The sequence below is a fragment of the Bos mutus genome, chromosome 16 (assembly GCF_027580195.1).
Source record: "Bos mutus isolate GX-2022 chromosome 16, NWIPB_WYAK_1.1, whole genome shotgun sequence".
NCBI lineage: Eukaryota > Metazoa > Chordata > Mammalia > Artiodactyla > Bovidae > Bos > Bos mutus.
The window spans coordinates 17,465,815-17,488,240 of NC_091632.1; the positions used below are offsets into that span (position 1 = coordinate 17,465,815).

Sequence of the window (22,426 nt, forward strand, 5' to 3'; positions counted from 1 at the left end):
TCACTCACCCACATCACACACTTTCAGAAGGGCTTCTGGTTTTCAGGTCCCTGCGGGTTTGGTTCAGACTTCTAACTATTGGGATGGTCAGATGTGGTCAAAGCAGCTACTTGAAGAACTCATTCAAGGAAAAGGTGCTCTTTTTCATGGCTATACTATTGACCCCACTTTTTCTGCCCCACACTCCCCAGACAGCTTATATTTAATTAATTTTGCTGTTAGTCTCTCTGTCATGTCTGACGGTTTGTGAGCTGGGGCTGTAGCCTGCTAGGCTCCTCTGTCCATGGGATTCTCCAGGTAAGAATACTGGAGTGGGTTGCCATTTTCTTCTCCAGGGGATCTTACTGACCCAGGGATTGAACCCAGGTCTCCTGCATTGCAGGCAGGTTCTTTATAGTCAAAGCCATCAGGGAAGCACCATTTCTTTAATGGCTATACCATTGACCCAACTTTCTATGTCCCACACCCCCCAAAGTAGTTTGTATTTAATTAGCTTTGCTGAGCCTCAATTTTTCTTGTCTCAGAAATGGGGATAGTATTTTATATCTCATAGAGTTTCTTTGAGGATTAAGTGAAATAATGGTTAGAAATCAGTTGACAAATCAGAGGCATTGCGTTTCCTTCCCTCTATGTTTATAACAATTGTCACAACTTGTCATCCTTAGGGATGATTCCACCATCTGTTCTGTGTGTCATGCCAACAAAAATCGTGCTGAAATATATATAGAACAATAACTCAGCACTACTGGCCAGTAAAAACCTAATGAGACCTGTTAATTAGCTAGATTATTCTCAACCCTGTGCTTTGGCAGAACAAGATAAATGACAGAAATTAGTCCATGACTCTTGTATCAGCCAAAATGAACAAGGAATTTCATGGCATGCACTAAGGGCTTATGTATACAGTGATCTTAATTACATGTACGTTATTGCAGTGGGGTCATCAGTGAAAGTTTTGCATCTGACTCTAAATCTGCTTAGATCCTTACTTACCAAATCAATATTACATTCATTATTAGCCCTCATATTTGAGTAGCCTAGGCTTCCCTTGTGGCTCAGATGGTAAAGAGTCCGCCTGCAATGCAGGAGACTTGGGTTCAATCCCTGGGTCGGGAAGATCCCCTGGAGGAGGCATGGCAACCCACTCTAGTATTCTTGCCTGGAGAATCCCTTGGACAGAGGAGCCTGGTGGGCTACAGTCCGTGGGGTTGCATAGAGTCAGACACGAGTGAGCGATGAACACACAGAGAAGATTCTGATGATGGAGATGATTCCAAATTCTTAAACTTCTGGTATCTCAAAACTTTGCTAAAGAGGTATCCAATCAGTAGTGGTAACCACTGCTTCATTTAGAACATGGAGATCAGTTGCCAGAGGTGGATCCTGACTCTGGCAATTAATTTCAAGACCACATTAGAAAACATCTAGCTTCCAATCAGAGTGTGTGTGTTAAGTCACTTCAGTTGTGTCCAACTCTCTGTCACCTTGTGGATTGTAGCCCACTAGGTTCCTCTGCCCTTGGGATTTTCCAGGCAAGAATACTGGAGCATGGGTGCCATGCTCTCCTCTAGGGGATCTTCTCCACCCAGGGATTGAATCTTGGTCTCCTTCACTGGCCAGGTGGGTTCTTTACCACTAGCACCACCTGGGAAGCTCCTCTAATCAGAGTAACTGCTAATTACACTCAAGATCCCATTAGAAATTTTAGCCTCATTATAACTCAAACAATATATCTTTCTGATTTAAATAAGAATGCTAAATATTTGCTTATACCTTGTAGTAGTTTGGGGTTAAAGTATAAAGAAGAGAAAGGTAATTGATGACAAAATTATCTTCACAATCACTTGCATTGATTACATTACTTCTGATTCAAAAGAGAGTCAGTTTATTCAGATTATAATCACAAATGTTATATTTTTTAAGATGGCATGATTTCACTGGGGGTGTGTCTGTGGTGCTTTACAATTGGCAGATTCATTAATGAGTGACCAAAGCTCTGCCTCAAGATTTAGCATGTTTAATAGTAATTGGAGTATGTGTAGAAAACATCCATTCCTAAAATACTATGATTATTCTATTAGGCTGATTCTAGGAGATGATGCTTAATTCTCTATCCTGTCATTTATAGCTGGTTTTCCTAGTAATGGTGATTCACTTATATCTTATTCTTGATTGTCCATGGCCAAGTGGCGCTTGTGGTAAAGAACACACCTGCAATGCAGGTAGACATAAGAGATGTGGGATTGATCTTGGGGTCAGGAAAGTCCCCTGGAGGAAGGCATGGCAACCCACCCCAGTATTCTTGCCTAAAGAATTACATGGTCAGAGGAGCCTGGCAGGCTACAGTCCATAGAGTTAAGTCTGACACGTCTGAAGCAGCTTAGCACAGCACAGGATACACAGCCAAGTACTGTGATACTAACTTAGTAAACAGAGTCCACAGGTAACTTGATACCATAGTTGGTTAGCTGTCATAGTTGGTTAGTTGTGGAGCTGTCTTTGTTTTGTAGAATTCTCTCTGCTAGATCTAGGAACAAGGAAAGTTGGCTTGAATATTTGAAAGAATACTATTCTGTTGGCATAGAACGAAGAAGCATAATATAAAATCAATAAAGAGTGATTTTGCTGTGTGTTTTACTATTGCATCGGCTGAACAATTTATTTGTGGTTTTCCATAACATGTTATGAAAAACTCAAACAAACACTTTTTGGCCAACCCAATACTTTTCATGTCTCACTTCCATCCTTAGACAGAGATAAGAATGTCTATCATGTATGATAGATGTATCAAGCTAAGGAACGAATGTATCAATCTAAGGAACGAAGAAGAAAATGACCAAGACTGTGTGTTTATTGAACAGTTTTAATGTTAAACCATGTAGGATTAACTAGCAATCTACTTCTGCTTCATTGGTTACTGTAAAGCCTTGGACTGTGTGGATCACAACAAACTGGAAAATTCTTCAAGATATGAGAATACCAGGCCACCTTACCTGCCTCCTGAGAAACCTGTATGCAGATCAAGAAGCAACAGTCAGAACTGGACATGGAACAACAGGGTGGTTCCAAATTGGGAAAAGAGTATGTCAAGGCTGCATACTGTTACCCTGCTTATTTAACTTATATGCAGAGTACATCCTGCAAAGTGCCAGGCTGGATGAAGCACAAGCTGGAATCAGGATTGCCAAGAGAAATATCAATAACCTCAGATATGCAGATGGCACCACTCTTATGGCAGAAAATGAAGAGGAACTAAAGAGCCTCTTGATGAAAGTGAAAGAGGAGAGTGAAAAAGCTAGCTTAAAACTCAACATTCAGAAAACTAAGATCATAGCATTTGGTCCCATCACTTCATGGCAAACAGATGGGGAAACACTGGAAACAGTGACAGACTTTATTTTCTTGGGCTCCAAAATCACTGCAGTTTGTGACTGCAGCCATGAAACTAAAAGATGTTTGCTCCGTGGAAGAAAAGCTATGAAAAACCTAGACAGCATATTAAAAAGCAGAGACATTACTTTGCCAACAAAGGTCTGTCTAGTCAAAGCTATGGTTTTTTCAGTAGTCATGTATGGATGTGAGAGTTGGACAATAAAGAAAGCTGAGTGGCAAAGAATTGATGCTTTTGAAATGTGTTGGAGAAGACTCTTGAGAGTCCCTTGGACTGCAAGGAGATCCAACTAGTCTATCCTGAAGGAAATCAGTCCTGAATGTTCATTGGAAGGACTGATGCTGAAGCTGAAACTCCAGTATTTTGGCCACCTGATGGGAAGAACTGACTCATTGGAAAAGACCCTGATGCTGGGAAAGATTGAAGGCAGGAGGAGCAGGGGACGACAGAGGATGAGTTGATTGGATGGGATCACCAACTCAATGGACATGAGTTTGAGCAAGCTCCAGGAGATGGTGGAGGACAGGGAAGCCTGGGGTGCTGCAGTCCATGGGGTCACAAAGAGTCGGACATGACTGAGCAACTGAATAACAACAAATATACCTCTTCGTTTCCTAAACCAAATTTTGCCAGTGAGGTACCTTTTCACATAAAAATGCTTCTGCCACTAACCCTCAAATACTGTTTGGCCTTATGGTGTCATGGAAATGATTGGAGACAGAGAACATGACTATATACAGATGCCTGAATTGATACTGATGGAAACAATCTTGTGACTTGATTCTGCGTTTATATAAAGGCAGGAATTGGAAGTTCCAGACTCACTGCCCTTAGAATTGAGATGGACTCTAGTGAATTAGTTTAATCAAGTGTTTTGAATCTCTAGCCGTTTTCAGCTCTTAAACACCCAGCTAGGGTCTTTTTTCTGTTTTAGGGTCTCATCCCAAATTAAGGCACAAAAACAATAACCAGTTTCTTTATGACTAAGCCAAATCTGAAAAGTTGCCATCTTGAAAGGTAGCAAATTCAGTCTTATTTGAGCAGGAAAAAGCAAAAAAGCGCCCATGTCAATTTAACTTTACTCTTGGGAATCCCAATACCACAGTTTTGCAAGTGAAGTATTCCTTTGTATGGAATGTGTAACAATGGGAATTTTTGAGCAGCTCAGATAAATTGGAAAGAACATGGACATGAGTAATGAAAATGATGAAGGAGCTGGAAGACCTGATTTATGGCAGAAGATGAAAAGAATTTAACATGGATATCTTGGCTAAGTAAAGAATAGATCCTTTGATTAATAACTATGCATTCTTGAAGTGCATGAGCACTATGAAAAAATCAGTAAGTTTGGGGTGTGGAAAACATGAATAATGGAATCAATTAAGTAAAGGAAAATAGGCTGAATGTCAAATGTAAGATATCTATTTCTGGATTTTTCAGATGTGCCTCTTGAGGTACTTTCAATGTTAAATATTTTGTAGTAAGATGAATAAGCTCTTAACATTTTCAATTGTCTTTTTCTAAAAGAAGCAAAATCTCCCAAGAGTTTTGAAAGGATGCATTTTGTCACAGGGGCATAGTGGTCAGATTCTGGGGTCTATGATCTTCAGGACAGAGACTTTGTATCTAATGTTATTGGTCCTAAAGCTGAAGAACAGGGTTCTGATTTTCCTCTGGGAAGTTTGTCTCAGGCCTCTGAGAGAGGCTGAGGGGAACAGTTGCCAGAGCTTTGACACCCATTGATCCAGGACGACCTGATGCACATTATCAGCTAGTAAGAGGAGTCTGAGGTTCAGTTCAGAAGTTGGAAAAGTCTTCAGTTGAAATATATGAATGAAATATGTCAGCATGGTTATGCTCAGACTTCACTTGCCAAGACAGAAGTTACAAATGCACCCAAGGATGTGGAGGAGCGAATCTGGAGATTCCAAGCAGGCTGGCACCATGGTTTAACTAACACATGTATGTGGATTATCTGTCATTCCAATAAATCTTGGGATCCAGGATGGCAACTTACTGTTTAATCTCAGGCAAATGCCCACCCTCTCTGCATCTCAGTCTGCTCTTCTGTGGGCAGCTCCAAGAACTGTTGTGAGGATTGTGTCAAAGATATTTATAGAGCTCAGCAAGTGCCTGATTTAGTAAGTGTTCATTGCATGCATGAGTGTTCAGTCACTCAGTCATGTCTGACCCTTTGCGGCCCCATGGACTGTAGCTTGCCAGGCCCCTCTGTCCACGGGATTTTCCAGGCAAGAATATTAGAGCAGGTTACCATGTCTTTCTCCAGGGAATCTTCCCGACCCAGGGATTGAACCGGAGTCTCCTACATTAGCAGGTGGAATCAAAGTCACATGGGAAGCCCCTAAATGTTCAGTAAATCTTAGTAATTATTCTTGTTACTGGCTGGGTTCTCCACCCTGACTATATCCTCCACCACTCTGATCACACCTCTTCTTCCAAAGGTAAGGACCCGTGATGGGCTATTCTTGGAGGAGATGAAAGAGTATAATGTCATCATTCCATGAGAAAGTATGGGATATTTCACATATATGTAGATTTCAGGAAAACCTCCATGGTTGAAATTAAAATCTGAATAGTCTGACATGTCTATATTATAATATTCTAATAGAAATTCAATCTTATTCTATTTCATTGTGAATGATAATCACTTTGCTTATTTCTCTACTTTTTTCAAATCTTAATTTGCTGCTTTTATTTGTATTCTTTCTGTTATTAACTTTTTAATTCTAATTTATATTTTACTAGGATTTTTGTGATTTCTAGTTTCACTGTAAGCCACCCCAAATCTTCTGTATAAAAATTAAGGATATAAACAAATAAATAAAATACACATAATTGAACTACTTATAAAACAGCATTTTATATATATAGTTTAGGAATATATGCTCATGTTCTTAAAGAATGGAGAAATTCATGTCAACAAAGAATAGCAAACTAACGATGCTGATTCACCCTGGAGGAAAGAAAAGGGAGTTTGGGAAGGAAATTCCAGAAAGCTTTGGCTGTCCTGGGAATGTATGGAATGGATCTAGGGAAAACAGTAGGTGCAGGCTTCAGTTGTTTTTCAGTCGCTCAGCACGTCCGACTCTGCAACCCCATGGACTGTAGCATGCCAGGCTTCCCTGACCTTCTCTATCTCCCAGAGCTTGCTCAGACTCAGGCTTCAGTACCAGGACATAGTTTCCATGTTGAGTGATCCTGGGGAAATTGGCATAAAGACTGTCTACGAAGATCAGTTTGATCAATTCAAAGGTGATGCGAACTCTAAAGCACAGCTGGCTTCTGTGTGTGTTGCCTGTGACTCGGTTCTCTGTGCTTCATACTGCACCTTCTGACAGTGCTTATGTTCCTTGCTGGTATCAATCTTTTCTGTCCTTATTATTTTATTTTCTGGGAACTCAGTGTACATACAGGGTTCTATTAACAGCACTGACAGCTAAAGTTTTTAACACCAAATGCTTTACAGGCACCATCTAATCCCATCACTTTAATCTTCTCCTAAAAGTCTTTGCAATTCTACACTCAAAATTAGAGCAGAATCAACTAAATTGAAAGTCCATCCCCTCCAGGAAGGCTAATCAAACAGTGATGCCAGAGACTGGGTTTTCATGTACAGGGTTTGGCTGAGCACTTCTGCCTGGGTTAATTGTTGTGATGGCATAACTCTGGGTTAGGAAGGCTTAGAAAACAAGCAATTTGAAATTAGAGGCAAAACTGGAAAATAAGAATCTTGGGTGCTGCAGATATAGAGCAAGAAAAGAGATCAGTAACACAGTGTGGGATTGACTTACCATGGGCAAGGCATTAAGTTTTGTAAATGAATAAATATCAGAAATCCAAGTCAGATGAGTATGTCACATCAGAAGAGGAAAATGAGGCTTACAGAGTGTTAAGTGACGTGCTCATAGCCAAATAGCTAATGTAGGCAGAGCTGGCTTCAAATCTAGATTTGTCTTCCCTCTGGAGCTCCTGTCCTTGACTTTTAGGTCATGAACTTATGTGCAAATTTCATAGTTACTTTTACTCAACTGAGCAAGCATGTATATTTCCTCACTTGTCAATAAAAATTCAATTTCTCTCTCAAGCTCCTCTGATTTCAGATGCAAACATTTTAATTTAGACATTACCAGGGAAACCCAGTAGTATTTAATTTTGTTGTCTCTCATTTCAGGTTTGAAGTTATTCTGCTATACCCTGCTTTTCCCTGGAGTTAATGCTGTGCTCAGCAGGCTACGTAGACCGTGCGGAGGTGTTTTATTTTCTGACTTGGATGTGTCTCGGTGGCCCGCTGTTGTCCGTTCAACTTTCCAGCTTGTCTCCACCATAATATGGTGCCTGTGGCATTTTACCAGTGGAATCCCTGCTGGACAGGCCACTTTATAGTCTCTGTGTTAGTGCCCTGCTGTAATTCCTCTGTAATCTACCAGCACTCTGCACTTCGGCCAACTGCTGCTCCCAGCCTGGGGGACCACAGCAACCTCTCAGTGTGTTCCTGCTGATTCCAGGGTCGAAAGAGTCTCCTCTCCCCAGCCGTCTTCTTCCCCTTCCATTATAGTTTATTACAATATATTGAGTGTAATCCCATGTGCTATACAGTAGGACTTTATTGGTTATTTTATGTATAGTAGTTTGTCTGCTAACTCCAACTCCTAATTTGTCCCTCCCCCGCCCTTTTCTCCCCTCTGGTAGCCATAGGTTTGTTTTCTATGTCTGTGAGTCTGTTTCTGCTTTGTAAATAAGTTCATTTCTATCTATTTTTTTAGATTTCATATATAAGTGATATCAAATGGTATTTGTCTTTCTCTGTCTGACTTACTTTACTTGGTATGATAATCTTCAGGTCCATCCATGTAGCATCATAGGACCTAGCCCTCTCCTTTATGCTTGATGGTGCCCACACCACACTGGCACAGCCAATTCCTTTCTAAGGTCCTCCCCAGGAAAATGGAGGCCCAGGTTCTCCCATTTTTTGAATTTAATGACTTCATTGAAAGGCTGCAGGTATTTTTGGCTTCCCAAGGAGGCTGAGCTTGAAGAATGGAGGGGTTAGAATACCACTTCCTGCCTCTCTCATTAACGGATAACTCTCATGGTTTGTATCTATTCTAGCTCTAATATCTTTTCTACCTCAGCCTGCAGCATTCTTTCTAGATTGATGTAGGGGTGAAGAACGGAACCAAGCTGACGATGTGGTTGTTCAGTCGCCCAGTCGTGTCCGACTGTTTGCGACCCCAGGGACTACAGCACGCCAGGCAGTTAACAATATCTTCTTCCTAATCCTTTGGTCTTACTCGTGGATCTGAAATGTTTGAGCTTACTGGTCTAGTTGTTCCTTTTGAAGCTCTTCCTTAGAGCAAAATGGCCTGAGGGCTCCCAGCCTTGTTGGGGAGGTCACTTCTATAGCAGGGGTGGGTGATGAGATGAAATAGCACTCCAGTTTGTGCTTACAAATCATTTTCCAACTTCAGTTAAATAATTACACCGTGTTGGAGGCATCATTTTGGGGGGGATTCCCAAAATTCATAGTATTATTCTGTGGAAGTTACTGATGTTGAAAGGTTGCCGAAATACTGAGGACTTCATAAGTTCAGTCAAAGTTACTTAATTTGCTACTCTTGTTCCTGTTACTTCAGGAACCTTGACATTTAAGACACATAAAAAGGAATAATTATGTAAGTCATAAAATTAACACATACTGCGGCAGTTCACAAAATATGTAAGCCAAGTCTGTCTTCCTGCAGGTGTTGGGAATTCAAGGGTGAGAAAAATTTGGCATTGACACAGGATGCTGATTATTATGTGGGCTTGTGCAACTTACATTATCAATCATCTTTGTTTGCACAAGAGAAGCCCTGTTACAATAGTCTTTAAGGAATTGCCCAGATTGTTTTGTTCACATCAAAACTGTTTTAATCCTGGACTCTTGGTTCATCTCCATGTCCATGCAGAAACCAAATTCTGTCTTGCAAATATTTGTCCTGGCTTCTCCATCCCCATTATTACTGCCTTAGTTCAGACCTTTGTCTGAACTAGTTTATCTCTTGTCTATAATATTATAAGATTCTCCAGACTCTTCCTGCCTCACCCAGTACATACTTTGTGTGCACCCAGGTATTCCTTATTAAATACAGATCTGATCTTTCCTTCCCACTTGGGAAGCTGTGATGCCTGGCTACTGCTTATAGAATAAAACACCATCCCTTTGAGCAAAGTGTATAAGGCACTTTTCTATCTGCATCTAAATCATGTCAGCATGTATGCATGCGTTCACTCACTTGTTCAATAGATTTTTATTGAATGCGTCATGGCAATATATACAAAGATTAATGGGCACAGTTTATGCCCAGATAAGAGTGGGGTTCTGGGTAAGGAGTAGATAGAAAGGAGAAAAATAAGGAGAGAAACCACTACACTGGCTGTAATAGGAAGGTGCAGAAGATACAGTGGAGTGTGTGTGTGTGTGTGTGTGTGTGTGTATGCGCTCAATTATGTCTGACTCTTTGTGACCCTATGAGAGATACAGAGGAAGTGTTCACTAAATCTGTTGGGGAAAGTTAGAGAAGACATTATCGTTTACTACTTAGACTTTCCTTCCCCAAGGCACCTTTAATTCAGCTGTTCCACCATCATCTTTCAATTCTGCTAAATTAAGAGTTTCATGATAAGCAGATTCTTTTTCCTTATCTTTGTTGTCCCAGAGTTGCCTAACAAAGTACTTGGAACTTTGTGGCAACCAGTAACCACAGTTGAATTAGGACATCATACTGAATTTTGTCTGAAATATGCTGAGGTTTGGAACTGTCTTTGCTACTGAGGGATGTTCATTTTAATGACAATTATTTATGAAACAATATATTTTTTCTCCTAAATATACCCTTAGATGTTTGCCTTACTATCTGTTCTCTTTTTGAACCATAGGTAATAGCCATGTTTAATTTACTTGTTCACACTTAATTCTTAAAGTTAGTACTTAGCATTTTTAAGAGATGGGATTCCAATAGTCATAGAAAAAAAAAGCTTCCTGATTATAAGGACAAACTTAACATAATAGAGAAAATACTGCAACAAATAGTTAGCACTGAGTAGCTGAGTAGTGAGACTAGAAAGCTTCATGAGGAGAGCAGCCCAAGATGGCCGACTTCGAGGATCGGGTGTCGGATGAGGAGAAGGTACGCATAGCTGCTAAATTTATCACTCATGCACCGCCAGGGGAATTCAATGAAGTATTCAATGATGTCCGGCTACTACTTAACAATGATAATCTCCTCAGGGAAGGGGCTGTAATAAAAAAAAAAAAAAAAAGAAAGCTTCATGAGGAAGGTCAGCATCTAGCCTGATTTCAAAAGGAGGGGTCAGGCGAAAAGAAGCGATGAGAAACGTTTCAGAGAAAGTGGTCTGTATGCAAAGGTAAGAAGTACATATAGGGCATGAGATATGGATGGTTAGACCATAGGGAGGGAAACATTTAGGATTAAAAAAGAAAGTGCTTGGTGTGCTTGCTTATTTTTTTAAACATTGTATCTTGTGCTTTTAAGGTGCTTAATCCAAAATTTATTGATTTCCTGGATTAATAGCAGAATGGTTAAAAAAAATAAGGAAACTGAAATCCAGATAGAATCTCCTGGATAGTACATGAAGTTAATTTTAAGTGTATAACACTTCTTTTTTAAATCAAAGTTTTAGAATATAATACAGTGGATCATTTCTGTCTACCAGGGATTCCCAGGTGGCTCAATGGTAAAGAATCCACCTGTCAATGCAGAGATGCAGATTTGATCCCTGGGTTAGAAAGATTCCCTGGAGAAGGAAATGGAGGCCCACTCCAGTATTCTTGCCTGGGAAATCCCATGGCAGAAGAGCCTGGCGGGCTAAGGAACCATGGGTCACATAGAGCCAGACACAACTGAGCATGTATATATACATATTTATATGGAATAGTAAACGGTTGTGCTCTGATCCCCTAAACAAAGCCAGAATGAAAGAAGGAAGTTGGAAATCAAGAGAGAGCTGTCTTGAGACACTGGAGAGCATCATGGTAATATTAGCCCTCCACCCTCCCTGCCCTTGTTTTCTCTAAGTCCAACTTCAGCTTAGGCCTAGCGGGTGAAAGGTCTCCCCACTTGTTTTGCCAGGTTAAGTTCAGTTCAGTTCAGTCGCTCAGTCGTGTCCGACTCTTTGCGACCCCATGACTCACAGCATGCCAGGCCTCCCTGTCCATCACCAACTCCTGGAGTTCACTCAGACTCACGTCCATCGAGTCAGTGATGCCATCCAGCCATCTCATCCTCTGTTGTCCCCTTCTCCTCCTGCCCCCAATCCCTCCCAGCATCAGAGTCTTTTCCAATGAGTCAACTCTTCGCATGAGGTGGCCAAATTCTATTAGTCAGAGCAGAAGCTGATCTGGCAAGTTTAGTGACTTAATATCCACCGAATCATAAAAGAGACTTAATTTTATTGTGAGAAAGCTCTTACAAGGCCTAACCAATTTCTGCTTCCCACTGTCATCAATGCTCTGATTCAAAATGTGTGTTAAGTTGCTTCAGTGGTGTCCTACTCTGTGCAACTCTATGGACTGTAGCCTGGCAGTCCTCTGTCTATGGGATTCTCAAGGCAAGAATACTGGAGTGGGTTGTCACGCCCTTCTCCAGGGTATCATCTTGACCCAGGGATGGAACCCATGTCTCTTGTGTCTCGTTCATTGGCAGACAGGTTCTTTACCACTAGTGCCAAATAATGCCCACCTATTTTTAGGATAGTCTAGATTGCTGCTGCTGCTAAGTCGCTTCAGTCGTGTCTGACTCTGTGCAACCCCATAGACGGCGGCCCACCAGGCTCCCCCATCCCTGGGATTCTCCAGGCAAGAACACTGGAGTGGGTTGCCATTTCCTTCTCCAATGCATGAAAGGGAAAAGTGAAAGTGAAGTCGCTCAGTTATGTCCGACTCTTCGTGACCCCATGGTCTGCAGCCTACCAGGCTCCTCCGTCCATGGGATTTTCCAGGCAAGAGTACTGGAGTGGGGTGCCATTGCCTTCTCCACGGTCTAGATTAGAACACTACTATCTCAACTTCTGGGAGAGGAGGGTGACTAAGAATCATCATCCCCCATCCAGGTCTGACTATCATGATTCCAGCTTTCACAGCATACTAAAAAGGCATTCGAGTGTAGACAAGAGACTCTGTTTTCTGGTAACTCAGAATCTCATAAACGCTTGTTGCTTTAGCTGCATCTGACATTCTACTGCGGGACAAATGGGCCCCTGCAGCGGCCAGATTGTTTTCATGTTTTATCTGTTTTCCTTTGGAAAAGGTTGAACTCTCTACTTTGTTTTGTGATGTCTAGGGGTACTGTGCTTATGTGGTTTTTGGCAAGTTTGTTTGACCCTGGATTCCTCCAAATGTCATTCTCTAAGGCAACAGAATATTCACTGAAGGCTCTTAAAAATACACCAGTTTTCTTTTGGTGGTGGGGGGGTGGTTCGTCCTTGATGGATTAGGGTATAATTATTTGTAATAATGAATATACTATTACGGGAACATTTTGGAGCAGAAGCAAAACATTTAAAAATGCAATAATAACAACTGCATGTAAGAAAAACAAGGTATCTTTTGATGATCCCTTTAAGATTCATACCCCTATTCTCATCTTTGCATCAAATGTTTATTTAGTAGGATCTAATAGAGAACATCTTGCCAAGACTTGGGGACAGCAAAATGAATATATCTCCCGACTTTTCAGGAATTGCAATCTCGTACAGAAGTCAGGGCATATATTACTATAACCAGAGTATATCTAGGCTCCACAGAAAAACACAGTTCACAGTGATAATAAAAAACAAACCAGCAATATTTCTCCAGCTCATCTACTATATATATAGTTTGGTCTGCCATTTCCCACCTCAAATTTTCCCAGTGAATTTGGGAAACTCTGAGAGAGTATTTCACCTGTGCTAACCAACAGGGGTTTCTTGTCTATGAGGTGGACTCCAGGAGTTCTTCATCGTGCCTTGGTTGGCTGGTTGGTTGTTTAGTCTCTGAGTCATGTCCAACTCTTGCAACCCCACGGACTGTAGCCTGCCAGGCTTCCCTGTCCATGGGATTTCCCAGGCAAGAATACCAGAGTGGATTGCTATTTCCTTCTCCAGGGGATCTTCCTGACCCAGGGATTGAACCCGCATCTCCTGCATTGCTCGCAGTCTCCTGAATTGCATGCAGATTCTTAACTGACTGAGACGCCAGGAAAGCTTTCGTCATGCCTTACTGCGCAGGTATCTTGGCCACCTTGAGAGGCTACCGTGTTCGCTTTCCTGCCTTTTGCTCTGTTCAAGAGAAGAAAATGCTTTCTGTCCCTAGCTGGTTGCTGTGGTCTACTGCCTGGACTAAAAAGAGGCAGCACTGAGTGTGCTCTGTGCCCGGCGGATCTTAATAAAGCAGCACTTTCATTTAATCATGTTATAAACTCTAACTCCCTGGGATGTTGGCTAAGTTCTGCTAGAGTTATTAGGGAGGATGGTGATGGATGGGCTGAAAGAAAATGGGAACAACATACTTCAAGTGGCACTTGAAACTACCCCTCCTTTCCTACGTGACCCGCTGGGCTTGGATTAATTGTTGCCGACAATAATTTTCTTTCACAGAATGCTTCTTTGCTTTTTAGGCACGTAGATCTTGTGCTCTCTCAACCTTAATGTTCCTCTACCTATGGATTTATTTGATAAAATACACTGAGTACCTACTATGTGTCAGGTACTCTGAAACAGCTCCAGTTTCTGTTATCATGCATCTTAGCAGAAGGAATTACAGCCCTCAACGGTCTAAATATTCAGTAGATAGACAGCTTATGTTTTAAAAAAATTTACTTATTTTTAATCGCAAGATAATTGCTTTGCAATAGTGTGTTGGTTTCTGCCATACATCAACATGAAGCAGCCATCAGTCCCCTCCCTCTTGACATCATATGTCCCCTCCCTCTTGGCTTCTAACCCCTGCTGCAGAACAAATGAACAGCAGAAGGCTGTTTGTTAATGCAGAATAAAGAAGGGCCATAGGATTTCAGAGGAGCAACTGATTACTGGAAAGGCTGGACTAAACTCTGTGAAAGAGACGAGAGTTGAGACCTTGAGAGAAAGGACTAGACGGATGGAAATGAACAGGAATAGCATTCTAGGAGAACTGCGTATGGCGGGTCCCAGAAGAGAGAGGCAGTCCCGGTTTGTGTCCGTGAATGCCAGGAGAAATTCTCAGGACAGTGTAAAGTCTCAGTGACCTTGATTCAGATCACAGTCTGATCACTGGGTGTGGACGTGAGTGACTTTGGGTCAGTTCATTAGGTTCTCTGAGTCTCAGCTTTCTAATCTGTAAAATGACGGTATTAAGACCCGCTTCCCTGGTGGTCCAGAGGTTAAGGCTTCCTCTTCCAGTGCAAGAGGTGCCAGCTTGGTCCCTGCTTGGGAAGCTAAGATCCCACATGCCTCATCGCCAAAAAAGGAAAACATAACAGATGCAAAATTTAACAATGGTCCACGTAAAAAATAATTTTCAAAAGGACCTACTTCTTGGATTTTTGTATTGATTATGAGTACAAAGTATATAAATGTAGAAAAAGGGCTAAGAATCATGCTAACAAATAGGAAGTGCTCAAAACTGATAGGTCTTGGTTGAGCAGATGATGCCTGTAGGATGAAGGAAGTACTTACTTTTAGATATTTATTTTTGGCGTTTACCTGTTGCTCTTGCCTGGGGGAAAATAACTGAGAAACACTCTCTTGTTTTGTTACCCACAAGGTGAAAGAAAAACCAATAGAAAAATAAGTGAAGAACATGAACTATTTTCTTACAATTCTTCCAACTTCTTATCATATGTGCTAAGCAGCTGAATTACTCAGCCAGATTCTGTGTTTGGGAACATGTGCTGGGCCAGTTGGGGGCTGGGAAAGGACAGCCGTTTTTTCCCCATTGCTCTTTACTTGGCAAATGGGGAGCAGAGCTGTGTGTGAGATGAACTAACCAGATACATCACTGTTATGCCAGAACATCAAGTTAGGTGATTTGAATTTAAAAGCTATTAACAAACAGGGCTCATATGTTTCTACTTCCCATCATAAACACTAGCTTATAGACACTCATCTCTATTTGTTCCAATTGTGTCTTAGCCTTTATTTGTGACAAAATCAGCTTCACTGATTTAACTTGCTCAGTCCTACTGTTGGCTTCTAATCTGTTTCCTTTATAATCACTTTAAACTCAAAGTCAAAAGTGAAGATGCCATTTCGCATAGAATAAAGCAGATCTTTAATTTCAATTCCACATAGTCAAGGCTTTGAACAAGTCCTTGTGGAAAGCTCTCCTGAGTTTCTGTTGTAGCCACACTACAGTAAAATGAGCAGAATCAGAAATAATATGTCTGGCTCTTTTTAGTTTTCAGTGTCTTTTGCTGAAAGAATGCCAGCTTGTACCAGAAAATCTAAAAGAGAAAGACAGAGAATTGTCAGTGGGAGTGAGATATTTCATAGTTGCAATAAAAAACCAGCTAAAACTAAAAGGAAAGTGAGAGCATTTGGTAAACATGAAAAAAAGAAGCAAGAAATAGGGGGAAAAGAATTACTAGATAGGCTAACAGTTTGCAAATAAGCCAAATGGCAAAGAATTGTTGAAAGAAGAATGGTACCTGATTACTGGCCAGCGATTCAACACTTGTCTCTACTGAATGAGATGGAAGACTCAAAGGGGATTGTAATTCCAATCCAGTGGGTTTCTTGTACTCTGAATTACCAGCAGACTAGAACAGCTCATATCATGATTTAATTGAGCAAGGCATCTCTAAATTTGTAGCCCCAATCCTTTTTGTTCCTAATATGGTTCCTTAGCCTTTCTTCTGAGATTGAACACCTGAGCACCGTTGTATTCAAGTTAATTGATTAAGTGTATCATTGTAGCTGCCAGTGAGACTCTTGAGGGCATGGAGCCTGTTGTGTCCATCAGTGAGTTTCCTATGCCTGACCCAAGACTGGGCACACATTAGGTGTTTTCTGAAAGTTGTGACATGAATGAATAAACTAGTGACCCTTTGGCATGGCCAAACAGGCTTTCAGCCCATTTCTTTGACTATTCTTTAGACAGATTGCTTATTATTCTACTTCCTCTGAAGCAATGAATTCTCTCTGACATCCAAGAAACATTCAAAAAGAGAAATAGGACTTTGATTCCCAAAAGGGTTTCCCTGCAAACACAAAGTATTTCATGTGCAATGATGAAAGAACCAAATCAGTCTGGCACCCTCATGACAGTAACTGACAGGCTGACAAGCTGTGCTTTGCCTGAACAATCTCAGAGGGCTGGGTGTGTTTTTCATACCCTGCCAGTTTTGAGCATCCACCTGACAGATGTCTGTCGGGTGGCAGCAAGAAAGAACAGCCTCGGGGAGGCCCAGTGGTATTGCCTGGGTGTGCAGCTGGGTGTGAAAAGTGGCCTAACTTTGACTACTGCGTGATCTCATCTCTGGACCTGGAACCTAAGATATTTTCATTTCCCCAATTCTGGGAATTAGAGTCACTTTCAGAAATAGGAACATCATTGTCCCTTTATTCTAATCTGTGTGTGTGCGCGTGCTCAGTCATGTCTGACTCTTTGCGACTCCATGGACTGTAGCCCGCCAGGCTCCTCTGTCCATGGGAATTCCCTGGCAAGAAGACTGGAGCAGGTTGCTGCTTCCTACTCCAGGGGATCTTCCTGATCTTGGGGTCAAACCTGCGTCTCCTGTGTCTCCAGCATTGGCAGGCAGATTCTTTACGACTGTGCCACCTGGGAAGCACATGAAGTGAACGAAGACAGCTGATTAAAAAGGTATAGATTTGGGAATCAGATGAATAGTTTTTAGGTGAGTGAAAGTGAGCAAATATCAATGAGTCTGTGATTCTTAATCCAAAGAAGTGTGTATGGTACTTGTTTCACAGAGTTGTTGAGAATGGAGATAGTGTGCCTGGAGTTTATGAGATGTTTGTTTGTTCTCCCTGCAAATCCATATGTTGAAACTGAATCCCCAGGGTGATGGCATGAGGACTCATGGCCTTTGGAAGTGATTAGGTCATGAGGGTGGATCCCTCATGAGTGGGATAAGTGCCCTCTTAGACCTTGAAGCGTTCACTCTCCATTTCCACCCTGTGATGACAGATTGAAAAAGATGGACTGTCTATGACCCAAGAAGCTGATCCTTAACAGACACCAAATCTGCTGGTGCCCTGAACTTACTTTCCAGCCTCTAAAATTGTGGCATATAAATGTGAGTTATTTAAGCCACCCAATCTATGGTATTTTTGTTATAGCAGCCCAAATGGATTAAGACAGGGTCTATTGAGCAGTGGTTCTTAACTGGAGCAGTTTTGTATTCCCCACTATCTAGGGGCATTTGGCAGTGTCTAGGGACATTTTTGTTTGTCACAGCTAGGGAAGTTGCTACTGGCATCTAGTGGCTAGAGGGGTGCTGCTCAACATCCTGTAATGCATAGAATAGCCACCACCACCACAACCCCCTCCCTCTAAACAAGGAACTGTTCTGCTCCAAGCAGTCAGTACTGCTGAGCCTGAGAAAGGCTGCTGGAGAGCAGGAGTGCTCCAGCCCTGAGCAGAAGCTCGTAGGATTAAGTCCTAGAAGGCTTGTTGTCTTGTTCTCCTTAAATAAACCCCCACTCAGAAATCATCTGACCCTTTAAACCATGCTCCTCATTTAAAAAGCATTTGGGCTTGAATCTTTTAACACCAGGTTGAACCAGAATGTTCTGTAACATATTTTAGTGACTCAGGCACGCACTCTTTCAGTGCATGAGAGAAGGGAGGATGAGACCCGTGTCATCCTCCCAGTCTCACAGAGTCCTGCAAAATGTTTCCCCGGGCTCTCTCTCATCTTCGGCCACATTCCGTGGAGTGATGTGTGGGGTCTGCTCTCTGGCTTCTAACTTGCTGTGATTTCCGAGGCACTGTGTTGGCAGAGTTTGCTCATAACTCAGTTGTCTAGCTGTTACGGGTAACCCCCAACCCCCAAATTCACATGATGAAGTCCTAACCCCCCAGTGCCTCACAGTGTGAGTGTGTTTGGAGTTCAGGTCTTTAAAGAGGTACTCTAGGCAAAGTTAGGTCATTAGGATGAACCTTAATCCAATCTGACTGGTGTCCTTCTAAGCGGAGATGAGGACACAAGTACAGAGCAAAGACTAGCAGTATCAGGGTCACCTTGGAACTCATTAAAAATGCAGATTCTCAAGCTCTATCTCAAACTTACTGACTCACAAACTGGGGAGGTGGGACACAGCAATATTATGTTTTTAAGAAGCCCTTCAGGACATTCTGATACATATTCAAATTTGAGACTTTAGATATGGCATCTTCAATCCTCTGAGAATTCTTTTTGTTTTCAGCACAGTCTCTTTTGTCTGAAAGGACACTCTGGTATCTAAATGTTGGAATTCCTCCCCAGAGTGACATACTATTCTTTCATTAAAACACCCTTTAGCTGCTTTCCTATGGGGAGGTCATCAGTAGGTTCATAGATTTTATAATGAGAAATTCAATTCTCAATCATCCTTCCATCAAAATCAGAGCACTGGCTAGCTCATCCCCTGAAAATTATTTTTCCCTGACCAGGCTTGTAACATATTTATCCCTAGTTGCAACATTACATGCCCTTGTGTGTTATCACCAGGCTGCAAGTTCCAAATTTATGTGCTTGATGAGGAAAGGAGGAGGGGAGGGGATCTTCTCAATAGTTTTAGATAAACAGTAATATGAATAGTTTCACGTTGTAAAGCATTTCCCAATGTACAAAACTCTGTCTTTACCTCCTGAAATGTTTGTGTCCTCATCTGTACAGTAGGGATAATTATACTTAGCTAATAGGGAATTTAAAACAAGCTCATGAGTTTGGTTCCCAATTTCTCAGAAGGGAAACTGAAGTTCAGAGAAATCACATGACACAAGCTGTGAGTCCTATAAAGAGATTTTCTGATACCATCATTGCAAAAGAAGACAAACCCATTTGTTCCCACATTGTAGTTTTTTAGCACTAAATAGGAATGGTCCAGCCACCAGGACTCTCAATGACACATGCCTGGGAGACAAATTATGCTTCTTACATCTTTGGTTGTTGATCCATGGCCTCACTATAAATAACTGAAATGTACAGTCCAGGGGGGCGGCTTTTAATTCTCTTCTGAAAATTTACAGAGGGGGAAGACAGAGTTCTAACGCCAGCTAATTACAGCTAGAGTCAATGGGAAAAAATGAATTGTGACAAAAGCCAACCATCAGTGGCAAGGTACTGTCAGCGGTGGGAGGACTTGGGAAGGCTGGTGATGCATGGCTGTGGAAAGCTCTGAAGATGAAGGTGGGTCTTCCCGTTACTGCTGGACACCTGCTCTAAGGAGCCTGAGGATCCGGGGGGAAAAACAGGCTCCGTCCACAAGTTGGAAAACTTTCTGTATTAGAATGTTGAACATTGCCTGATGCAAAAACTCTGGGGGGATGGTACAGATGATTGCCAATTCCCCCCAAAAAGAATGGAGATAGAGCCATGTGAAAGCCTTGCAGGAAACTGGAAAAACTCTGCGGAAACCTTGATGCTTGAATGAAAGAGTGTATGCATTTGTGTTTACATGTATGTGCACGCCCCCCGCCTCTCTGTTTGTTAGCCGCTCAGGTGTGTCCAACGCTTTGCGGCCCCGTGGACTGTAGCCTGCCAAGGCTCCTCTGTCCATGGGATTCTCCAGGCACGAATACTGGAGTGGGCTGCCATTCCCTTCTCCAGGGCATATACACGCCTGTGTCGTGCAAGCGCCTGGGCTTGTGTGATTGTGTGTGCATGTGCTTGTGCTTAATGTTTGTTTTTTATGCCTTTTAAAAGCCCCACAAATGTTTGCGGGAGAGGATTTTAAATGATATGTAGGCATGCCAGGTTGTCTTTGAGAAAACATAAATTGCGATGGAATTTTCCTAGATTCTCAAAAGAAGTGAGTGCCAAAATTTAAGGTATAATTAGAATATGTTAAAGTATATTCTTGGCAACCACCTACTTAATAGGTATTTTATGTCATTTTTTCCCCTCCCTTTCAAGATGAGAGTCAATTGTTGGCCACACCTTAGCATGTTGGCATAATTTGGATACATAACCTCGTTCTGACCTCCAAAAACTGCCACCTTGGCCCTTTTGTTTTTCGTTCTGAATGCATAAGTTATTGTTGCTTTTTGCAGTCTGATGATATAACTAAAGCTCCAAATAAGTCACAATAATAATAATAATACAAGAGTTGACATTTATTTTCTACTATGCACTGGGCATTGTTCTAAGATTTTATAGGTAATATCAACTTGTAACTCCTACAGTTTAGGGGCAGACTGTACTTGCTTCCCTTTTTTTCTGAGTTCATTGTAATGAGGGCAGAAATAATCTTTTTAAAAGTACAAATTGAGATTGAAAGCTGACAAATCAAGGTCTGGATTTTGCCAGTGAACATATTTTGATTGGCCTGCAAAGTGTTCAGAAAAATATTATTTTCCAACATTTAAAAACTGATTGTTTCTCATAAGAGTTCATATCTCTGTCAGCTTTGAAAAAAGATCAGATATTTAACACTGCAGATATTTGACATTTCCTTCTCATAGGCCAGTGATTGGCTGGGGGTGGGTAATGATTGGATTTCCTTCTCACAGGCCAGTGATTGGCTGGGGGTGGGTAATGATTGCCAATTTAGATGAATAGTAAGTCTTCAACATTCTGCTACACAGTTATTTTATCTTCCTCTAAAATGTTGAAGTACCTAGGGCTTGATCGTTAGATCTCTTCTTTTTTCTATACTCATCACTCTGTACTCACTCCCTGGGTGATTTCATCTAATCTCATGACTTTTAATATTATTTCAATACAGATTAATCCAAAATTAATATTTTCATTACAAAATACTCTGCTTTTCAGTAAATGTCTATTAGCAGATGAATGTATAAAGAAGATGTGGTACATATATACAATGAAATATTATTCAGAATTAGTAATAAGAATAAAGGATTAAATAATGCCATTTGCAACAATGCCATGGATGGACCTAGAGATGATCATACTAAGTGAGAAAGAGAAAGACAAATACCATATGATATCACTTATAGGTAGAATCTAAAAAAAATGATACAAATGAATTTATTTACAGAACAAAAATGGATTCACAGACATAGTTTAAAAAGGGCAAAGGTGGAGAAGGATAAACTAAGAGTTTGAGATACTATTGCATGCAAAATAGATCAACAGCAAGGATCTATTGTATAGCACAGTGAACTATATTCAATATCTTATAATGACCTATAATGGAAAAGAATCTGAGAAAGATTATGTATGTGTATATATATATACATATATATATATGTATGTATATATATCTGAATCACTGCATATACCTGAAAGTAATACATTGCAAATCAACTATACTTCAATTTTTTAAAAATGCAAGTCTGTTCATGGCTCTACGCTGCTTAAAATCCTCCACTGACTGCCCAGTTCACATAGAGAAAAGCCTCAGTTCAGTTCAGTTCAGTCACACAGTCATGTCTGACACTTTGTGACCCCATGGACTGCAGCACGCCAGGCCGCCCTGTCCATCACCTGCTCCCAGAGCTTGCTCAAATTCATGTCCATTGAGTAAGTGATGCCTTTCAACCATCTCATCCTCTGTTGTCGCCTTCTACTCCTGCCTTCAATCTTTCCCAGTATCAAGGTCTTTTCAAATGAGTCAGTTCTTTGCAGCAGATGGCCAAAGTACTGGAGCTTCAGATTCAGCATCAGTCCTTCCAATGAATATTCAGGACTGATTTCCTTTAGGATGGACTGGTTGGATCTCCTTTCAGTCCAAGGGACTCTCAAGAGGCTTCTCCAACACCACAGTTCAAAAGCATGAATTCTTCACCTCTTAGCTTTCTTTATGGCCCAACTCTCACATCCATAATGACTCCTGGAAAAACCATAGCTTTGACTAGACCAACTT

General features: G+C 41.3%; 1 protein-coding gene across 1 annotated transcript in view; it reads left to right on the forward strand.

Annotated features, from left to right (window-relative positions):
- The first annotated feature begins 17,006 nt into the window (after window positions 1-17,006).
- Window positions 17,007-22,426, forward strand: part of KCNK2 (potassium two pore domain channel subfamily K member 2) — a 252,288-nt gene continuing 246,868 nt past the window's right edge. Inside the window, exon 1 of the mRNA XM_005901277.2 lies at window positions 17,007-17,252. The gene's annotated coding sequence lies outside the window, so the exon portion shown is untranslated. The remainder of the gene's footprint in view (window positions 17,253-22,426) is intronic.